The sequence below is a fragment of the Mesoplodon mirus genome (genome assembly GCF_964341445.2).
Source record: "Mesoplodon mirus genome assembly, chromosome: 15".
Lineage (NCBI taxonomy): Eukaryota > Metazoa > Chordata > Mammalia > Artiodactyla > Ziphiidae > Mesoplodon > Mesoplodon mirus.
Genome location: NC_138991.1, coordinates 3,484,861 through 3,495,231, shown reverse-complemented (window position 1 = coordinate 3,495,231; position 10,371 = coordinate 3,484,861).

Below are 10,371 nucleotides of genomic sequence, written 5' to 3'. Positions count from 1 at the left end.
CACACACCTCTTGCCCACCTGGATAACAGACACCTCCTCCAGGAAGCCATTTCCAAGGCCCTAACCTCCGAGAACAGACACATGACCCCCACTATATTCTCCTTAGCCCTGGGGTGGCCTGACAATTTTATTGCCTATTATGCTCTGTTGGCTCCTTGCAAAGACCCCTTTTTGTTAAGGGGTGGTGAGGAGTGTGAGCTCTGGACTCAAATGCCCCCTGTTCACTTCCTAGCTATGTGGCCTTGGACAAGTTACTCGTCTGTTTTCCCCAAGTCTACCTCCCTCATCTACAAAATGAGGTTGATAACAGAATGTGAGAAATAACGTAGGGAAATGTTTAACATACGCCTGGCACTTAATCCGTGCTCGATAAATATTTGTCGAATGCAAGAATGCATGAATGGATGTATACAGGCTGAACTTAAACAATAATCTACAACTTATTTAAGAGCTACTAACAATCATATTTAAAATACAGGTTCCCAGAGGCTTCCCTGGTGGCGCAGTGGTTGAGAGTCCGCCTGCTGATGCAGGGGACACGGGTTCGTGCCCCGGTCCGGGAAGATCCTACATGCCGCAGAGCAGCTAGGCCTGTGAGCCATGGCCGCTGAGCCTGCGCGCCCGGAGCCTGTGCTCCGCAACGGGAGAGGCCACAACAGTGAGAGGCCCGCGTACCAAAAAACAAACAAACAAACAAACAAACAAACAGGTTCCCAGACCTGTAGCCAGACTTCCTTAGATCTAGAACCTGTATTTATGCAAGCTCTCAGTGTGATTGTTTCAGAGCTAGCCTATGTCTTCGTAGGGACAGCGCTCAGCAGCTGAATGACCACTGAGACTCTGTAGATGGTTCCACAGATGCAAAGTCCCCAGGCCAGCTCGCAGTTTCCCATTACCCTCACACTGTATGCACCACTGCTTAAACTTACAGTGGAGTTCTCTCTGAAGCTATGGCAATAGGAGTTAGAAGTTAGCATTTAGAGACCCTTCCATGGGAATGTGGTGTCTAATAATAAGTGATTGTGATGATCTTGGTGGTGGTGTTGGTGATGATGGTGTTGATAGTGGTGATGGTGGAGACGGTGGTGGTGATGGTGATGATGGTGATGGTGACGTGATGGTGATGGTGGTGATAGTGATGGTGATGATGGTGATGGTGGAGATGGTGACGGTGAAGCTGGGGGTAATGGTGATGAGAATGTTGATGATGGTGATATCAATGATTTCTCGAAAACCTACAAGAGAGGGATTACTGTTTTCCTCACTTTACAGACAAAGCAACAAAGACTCAAAGTGTTGAGTAAACTTAATCATAAAGGAGGTGAATGACGGAGCTGATTTCAAGCCCTGGCCTTTTCCCAAACCACCGCAGATGTTTTAAACACCTACAGTATGTCTTCCATACACAGTGTTTTCATCCTCTGTGGGACACCAGTGTTGGAAATATGTTAGGGCTACATTCAAGTTCTTCATAATTCCACCATCTAAATCTGCCAGGAATTCCCTGGCAGTCCCGTGGTTAGGACTCCATGCTCCCACTGCCAAGGGCCCGGGTTCGATCCCTGGATAGGGAACAAAAATCCCATAAGCCGTGCAGCGTGGCCAGAAAATAAATAAATCAGGGGCTTCCCTGGTGGCGCAGTGGTTGAGAATACACCTGCCAATGCAGGGGACACGGGTTCCAGCCCTGTTCCAGGAAGATCCCACGTGCCGCAGAGCAACTAAGCCCGTGCGCCACAACTACTTAGCCTCTGCTCTAGAGCCTATGAGCCACAGCTACTGAAGCCATGCACTCTAGAGCCCGTGCTCTGCAACAAGAGAAGCCACCGCAATGAGAAGCCTGCCCACTGCAACAAAGAGCAGCCCCCGCTCGCCACAACTAGAGAAAAGCCCGTGCGCAGCAACGAAGACCCAACGTAGCCAAAAATAAATAAATAAATTTTTAAAAAAGAAAAAAAAGATTGAATTAGATTGTGTTGTTTAAATCAATCAATCAGAGTCTCAAGTTTAGTTTCTGACTAACAAACACAAGAATAGAAATCCATCTTACGGTGGTGGAGAGGTAATGTGCTTTCAGTATCCATGTGTTCCTCTCCATCTCGCAGCCTCCCTTAAGTTAAGGCCAATAGAATTTAAGAGCCACTGTGATTTCTTCATCTTTTCCCTGCCACAGCAAACTTGGAGGTCCAAATTGTACAGTTACTGGCTTTTGCCTACATGAGAAATAAACCTTTGTTGGGTTAAGGGAATTTGTGGATTTATCTGTTAAAGCTGCTTGCACTAACTTCCCTAACATAGAAATTAATTTCAGGGTTAATTTCTCATTCCAACTTCTCCCATTCATTGCAACACTCAGGTCTATATGGTAGCATTTTAATAATTATAGTTATTGAATTATAATACTGTTAAATTATTTTAAAATTGTTCTTAGCCTGTACGGCTGTTGAGGAACAACTCAGTGTTTGTTCCATATTAAAAACTGACTTATAGAATGAGTCAAGTCTTCCACTCCATGTCACCAATGTTATTAAAAGCTAAGAGGGGCTTCCCTGGTGGCGCAGTGTTGAGAGTCTGCCTGCCGATGCAGGGGACACGGGTTCGTGCCCCGGTCCGGGAAGATCCCACATGCCGCGGGAGCGGCTGGGCCCGTGAGCCATGGCCACTGAGCCTGTGCGTCCGGAGCCTGTGCTCCGCAACGGGAGAGGCCACAACAGTGAGAGGCCCACGTACAGAAAATAAATAAATAAATAAATAAATAAAATGCTAAGAGAAGCAGACAGCTGTCTGTTGGGGGTCTTGATTTACAAATCAAATGATAGATTAAGTTAATATGCTTCCAAAGTAGGAGATAAAACCTTCAAAAAGACAGATCCGGAAGGTGAAAATACAAAGACAGTGCTTACCTCCCGGCCCCTGATGAACACCCAGAGTGAGGGCAGGAATCATGCAGCCCTCTCACCTGTCCCCTTCCTGCTCTCCCTCAGACCTTCTTCCAAAGAACCTTGCATATCTTGCAAAGCTGCTCACAAAATGCAACAGATGGGAAATTACAAACAGAATTTCATGAATATTACCTTCCTTTCATCTAAAGAACCTGAGGAAGTTTTTACAAATAATTAATTAAATTCAATTAACTCTCAAGTATTCAATTTCAGATGCCTGAATCCATAACCAAATCTTTCTAAGGAGGAGACATCTATTACACACACAAATATAGAGACTCAAACCTCAGTGACAATAAAGAACTTCCTTGAAAGGGGATGTTTGGGTCAAAGCCCGGTGTTTCCATTTCCCAGGCTCTGCTAGTCTTGGTTTCATCATTTCCTCATAAGTATTCTGCTGCAGCCCCTGTCAGCTGTGGCCCAACTCAACAACACCATCCCTTTAAGCCACTCAAAAGCAGGGGGAGTAGGCCACGAGGAGGGGTCTCTGGGAAAGTTTGACTCCCAGTTAAAACTTTTGAAGCAAGTCATTTCATTTGAGGAAATTTTCTTACTCAGGCTGGTTTCTAAAAACCTGAATTAGGCACAAAAGTAACCTTATCAGTACAGGTAATTGTCCAGGGGAAGTTGTGGAGTCACAACTTGGTGCAGGACCAAAGCAAGGTTATTAGGAGCCAGCCTCTGTCCTTCTCTCATCTCAGCTCCCCTGCATACTGCCTGATGTGGTGCCCTCTGCCCCCAAAGCTCTGCAGCTTCCCCTCATGGTGGCAAAGTGGCTGCAACTGCCCCTGCACTTGTACCCACTCAGGTTCCAGCCCTACCCAAAGACTTGAGTAGAACTGGGCCTGACCCTCATTGGCTCAGATTGGCTGACACGTGCATCTCTGAGCCAATTATGGTTGCTATGCTAACTAGCTTAGGTCATTCATGATCTACCCCTAGAGCCCATGTGAGCAGGGAATGAAGAGAAAGGGAACTGCCCATAGGAATTCCCATATGTGCTTTCCCAGAAGAAGGGTGAAGAGATGTTTGTGGAAAGACAGACATACAGCCAGATACCTATAATACCAACAGACCAAAGTTCCCCTGCCATAGTTGATTCTGGGTCACACTGATGTCCCTGAAAATGCTGAGACTCTGGGGAACTCAGGTGGGAAAACCATCCATCAAAATGAACCCTCAGTCTTATAAGTAGATGTTGATGCCCAGACTGGGGAAGTCTCCAGCAAGGGGGTGGCAGAGCCCTGCATAGCCAGGAGCCGGACCCTTTTTCAGACCACATGTCCCACTGTGGGCCTGTGCCTGCCTCTGGGCTCTGAGGACTCTAAAGATTCCATGTAGACTTCCTGTTAAGCATAGTGATTAGCACAGTGAGTTCATTTTTCTGGGTTGAAAGCATTTACCGTATGAGTTCTGTCTACTCTAGGTTCATTTTGGTCAGGGGCAAGCAACTCCTGTCTAATTATCTTTATTCTGTTTTCAGTCCCTGCATGCAGTGGCTTAAGACCACTTTGATGACAGGACAGTGTCAACCCAGGGTAAGTCGTGTGAGGGTGGCAGCCCTGGCCCAGAGGGAGCCCTTGAGATACACAGTTTACTGCACTGCTTAATATCATGTCTCTCAGCTCATCTCAGAGAGGAAGTTCTTTTAAAACAGAGGTCATTAGCTTCTTGCCATCCGAATGTTATTTCAGAGGGGGACTGAGTGGGTCTATGGCAGGGTTTTGCAACCTTGGCACTGTTGGCCTTCTGGACTGGACCATTCTCTGTTGTGAAGACCATCCCGTGCCCTGTGGGACGTTTAGCAGAATCCCTGGCTCCACCCACCCCTTGCCAGGAGCACCCTCTCCCAAGTCGTAACAACCAAAGTGTCTCCAGACATCACCCAGGGTCCCTGGGAGCAAAATCGCCCTGGTTGGGACAACTGGCCTGTGGAAGGAGCCTTTAAAATACAGCCTCCTAAAGCTCTCAGTGGCTGCTGACTTCATTAAACTGGGCTTCTCCCCACAGAGAATGCGAAATATAGAGTGAATTTCAGCTGTTGGAGGAGGGTCATTAGGATGATGTGAACAAGAATAACAATAAAATCATTCTTTTTTTCCCTCAATTAGTTATGTAAATGATTAGTTAAAATGGAAACTGCAGGGTCTGGAGACTATGAACAGTGGACCTTGGCGATATCATTCCTCAAACCCGGGAAATGCTCACCAACCTTTCCCTGGTGAAGGCCTCCTTCATGGGTTGAGATCTATGTGTGGATCTTCCTGATTGCCAGACATAGCACCATCTTGGTTAACACAAGCATCCTGGTAACACCACCTCTCCAGGTATGTGAATTCATTCTGCCACAGAATCCTAGGGGGTTTTGAACATCACAAGGCAAGAACTAAAGAATAAAACTGATTGAGCTCACCGGGCCCAGCTACACGGCGATGCCCATGGGCTCACACGTTTTGCAGGCTCTGGGCCCCATCCTCCGGCTACACGCCCATTCCCAGCCCACGGTCCTGTCACTCAGGCTTATCCCCGACCTGCTTACCCGGCGAGGCCCTGCATGACTTTTGGCAGTTTCCAAAACTCAGATCCAAGCTCAAAATGATACCGTGTGGACAGAAAAAAAGGATATTTAAAAGAATCTTGTCACAGGGTAGTGACAGCCATTTTGGAAAATAATTTTAGAACTATATTAAGCTATCATGCAACACAGGGGAGAATGAAACGTTCACTGTACAAATATTTGAACATAATGGAAAAAATCTGTTCAATGAATAAAATTAACTAAACAAGGTAATTACTCTGAAGCATAAAGCACATATTTTATTATGTCAATGGTTTTTCTATTTATTGCTTTGTTTTTTAGGTTATATAACCTGAGTTAATTAGTACTAAGTTTGGCTGTGAATGACAGAACACGAACCCCCAATAAATAGAGACAAGTGTCTATTTCTCTCTTGTAAAAAGTGAGGTGATTCAGGCTCTCATGGTCTCCAGGGTGAGGGATGAGGCTCTAACACATAACCCCATGGTCGGAAGCCTCCATTCCCAAGGTCCCCTGATAGTCTGCTTTTACAGCCATGTTCCAGCCTGCAGGGAGAGGAGAGGGCTGGAAAGAGGCATCCCTGTTCTCCTCGAGGGCCCATCTCAGAATCTGCACATATGCTTCTGCTTCTGCGAGTCCCATTGGCCAGAACATGGTCACCTGGTCACATCTAGTTCAAGGAGGGCTGGGTAATGTCATTTTCATTTGAGGAAGCCGTAGCCCTCACTCAAACTTGGGGAAGAAGGAAAGAAGGGACAATGGGGGTGGGGGACAGTAGTCTCCGCAGCCGTCCACGCTTTGGCCACCCACATATCTGTGCTCACCCTTCTTCTACACACAGAATCCCTCCCACACACCCCCCAACGGAACCAAGTGCAAAGCCCCACCCAATTACTGCATCTGGCTCACAATCCAAGATCCCAGGGTAAAGCACAGTCCTCTCCAACAGATATGGACGAGATTCTTCATGGTTTTACAACCCACAAACTAAATAGTAAGTTCCTGGTTCCCAATACACCACATAAGGTAGATAAGTATGAACAGTAAGACGCCTGCAATAAAAATGCCCATTTGGAGAAAAGCAAACTAACAAACACAATTATCATTGATCCATACACATGAGCAAATCCTGGGAGGCAGGAACAGTGAAGACACCTCTGCAGCCGTCGCCGCCCCCGGCCCCTACCTGCGTGCTTGCTGTTGTCTCCCCTGCCACAGCTGACTGGCGTGGGTACCGGAGGGGACGCCCTTCCTGGGACCTGCATGGTTTTCACAGCTTGCTCCTTGTTTTCAGGGGTTGCTTTGGGGTTGAACAATCCCAGGTTTTTTCAGACCAGGCTGTGGTTTCTTTGGCAAAGCATTTTTTCAGAAACGTAAAGATTTCTGATCTATTTGTTTCCAGCCAGCTCTCTCTGTTGAGACATAGTTTATAACCGTGGAGCGTCTGGCCTGTTCTTGCTGGCCTCCACGCTTGCTTGGCCGACGTCTCCTGTCCCTGAGCACAATGGTACCGCCCACCTTGAGTCACCCGAAGCAACAGGCCTGGGTAGGAAGGCAACATCCTTAAAGTGACTTTTGCCACAAGGCTTACAAGTTGGTAGGACGGGGCACTGGTTTTATTTTCCACTAAGTGCACTGCTTTGCACAGAACCTTTTCAATGATTGATGTCATCTGAGAGATGCAGCAGTTGCTTTTTTCAACCCTGCAAGGCTCCAAATTACCCAGTTCTCAGTCAATTTAGATTGCGGGCTTCAGGCAGAGACGGTCTCCATGAGCATAGCTGCCTTACCTTTCATGCCACTCCTGCCCTGACCAGCAGTCACCCATGTCCATCTCTTTTGTGGGACTCTGCTATAAGCAGTGAGAAGCAGCTAATTCATTTCTACATTATGAATTTCTCCTACCATTTCCTTCCTCAATCCTTGTTCAGAGCAAGGGTTGCTTTTCAAAAAACAGCAGAGGAGAGTTGTTAGCAAATGCTTTATTTCTGCACGATATGGGTCACCTGTCCTCTAGCCCCCAGTATCTGAGTCCCTGCCCCCAACCACATCCATAAGCCAATGCCCCAAGTTTCAGTTCTGCTACTTACAGCTTGCTTATCTTGGTCCTATATTTTGTATCGGTTAAGATTAGATTTGGCCATGAGTGACAGAAAATCCAAAATAGCATTGGCTTGAACAAGACATATTTAATTCTCTTTCAGTTTGAGTCCAGAGTAAGGTAGTCCTGGGATGGGTCCAGTAGGGCTCTCCGGTGTCGGAGACCTCCACCCCTTCTATCCTGTTGGTGTACCATGCGTCAGCTCTAACGACAATGTCCAGGATGGCTGCCCCTGTGCCAGCCATCACATTCTCATTCCAGCCAGTAGAAGAGAAGAGGGGGAAGGGATGAGTCTACATCTCCATGCTTCAAGGACACTTCCTGGAAGTTGCCTTCCATTGGCCAGAACGTAGTCACATGGCCATACGTGGCTGCAAGGGAGGGTGGGAAATGTCATTCCCATTCTCGATGGCCAGTAATTCAGGGTTCTTTTATTGAGGAAGGAGAGGTGACAGATGTTGAGACCATTAGCAGTTGCTGCAGCCACTCCAGCACCAGTGTCCTCATGCTGGGAAAAATGAAAGGACTAGTCTTTCCTGTGTTTACATCTCCAGCATTCTTTCTCTTCTTCCTTCTTCCCGATGGCAGATTTGTTTGGCCTCTGACACACATTTCAGGAGAGACAATGACTACCCAAGGTCTGCAGTCTTCTGCCCACATGCCATCTTTGAGGGGACTGTTGCTATGCCTACTTTACAAGTACATAAAATAAGATTTCCTGGGTTAGTGTTTCACTTGGGAAAGTTTTTTTAAAAATATTTATTTATTTTATTTATTTTTGGCTGCGTTGGGTCTTAGTTGTGGCACGTGGGATCTCCACTGCGGTGCACAGGCTTCTCTCTCTCTAGTTGTGGTGCGCTGGCTTAGTTGCCCCGCGGCATGTGGGATCTTAGTTCCCCGACCAGGGATTGAACCTGCATCCCCTGCATTGGAAGGCAGATTCTTTACCACTGGGCCACCAGGGAAGTCCCTCACTTGGGAAAGTTTTTAACAACCGAGATAGCTTCTGTGTTCAGTAAATCATAAAAGTAAGTAAAACAAACTCCTCTGATGAAAAACTCCATAAAGCCAAGGAGACCGTTAATATAAATGGAAACCCAAAATTGATAAAATGCAAAATAAATATTTAACTTATGAGATGGCAGCTATCTTTGGATTGTTAAGTAATTTGGAGGCTAATGTTCTTAATAAAATCACGTTTTCTAGGAAAATATTTACTATTTCTGTTCTATTGCCTTCTTCGTTGCCATTAGTAAGACTTTGTTTAGTTCATGAGTGTACATAAATTCCACTGGAGGCTAACGTTTTTTTCCAAAACCTCCTGGTGCTGATGTTTCTAATGGAAACCTTTCTAAGCATGTAGACAGACTTGAAAATGAACTTGTGGGGAGAACCGGCCAACATCCAAGAATGTTCCCTGCAGACATCAGTTGGGACAGGTGATAATATATAATATAGTCTGGCATCTAAAGGGAAGAGTCAAAGTATTACATGCCAGGTATGCTTCATAAAATGCCAACAGGGCCAGTGTCTCCACTGGACAATATATCGCAAAGGCTTGAGACCTACGAAAATATATATATAGGCTTCAAAATACACAAAGAAAGCAGCAAAATCAAAATTAATACATGTCTAATTAAATACCTACAAAATATAACATTTTGTTCTTGCTAACTGTTAAATTTGGGCTTCATGAATTCTTCATGAGTATTTTATTACTTTTGAGAACAATTAGTTGGAGAGAGCCTCATAATGCAAGAATTCACAAATATGCACAACAACTGCCAAGATTTCATGACCATTAGTAAATGAGCCAAGTTACCCATAGCCAAAAGCAAACTTATCTAAAACCTTCCCTAATTGTATGGCAATGTATTTGTTTTTAACAGAGTATGGATATATCTTAATACATTTGTTACAATGTGGGGTTCCCAAAAATAATGCCTTAGACAGGGGGGTCAGCATACTTTTTTCTTTAAAAGGCCAGGAAGTAAATGTGTTGGGCTTTGTGAGCCATACGTCTCCATCGTGACTACTCAGTGCTGCTATGGCAGCACAAAGGGGTCATGGACGCCCTTAAACAACATATGAGCACAGCTGTGTGCCAACGAAACTTTATTTACAAAAACAGACGGTGGGCCACATCTACCCCGTGGCCATAGTTTTCTGTCCCTTGCCTCAGATACAGGAAGGTCCAGTGACCACCTACTGATCCTTAGCAACCATTCAGACTCAAAAAGTATACTGTCCTAAGATATTACTGTTATCCTGCATTACCCAGAAAATGTCCTATACTCTCCTCGGAATCATTCCAGCATTAGCATAGCTGTTCTACACAACTGTGAGTCAGCTTTAGACGTTCCAGTGCTTTGGAGATGGTTTTTCTTCTTTTTCAGTTACTCAAAGCACTAGGTGATACATGAAATAACTATGTACAAACTCTTGAGATCTCTTTAAAGTAAGCATTTGCATAGCTTCTTTAAAAAGAAAGGGAAAGTTTTAAGCTTGCGTCAGCTAAAACTTAGGTTTAATATAGCATTTCACTGATTTGACATAAATGTGCTTCTCCTGATTTATCCCTCAGGTTCAAGAGGGGACTAACAAAAGACTATGCTCATTAATTATATAAATTTTTTAGAATTTGCCACAGGCTTTTAGATATCTAATATATACATTAAAGTGTCCTGGTAGCATTTAAAATTCTGCTTAACCAGTTTCTTATCTACTCAGACAAGAAAACTGAGTATATATAGGGCACATGTCCTACTACTTACATTTTTTTAGATATT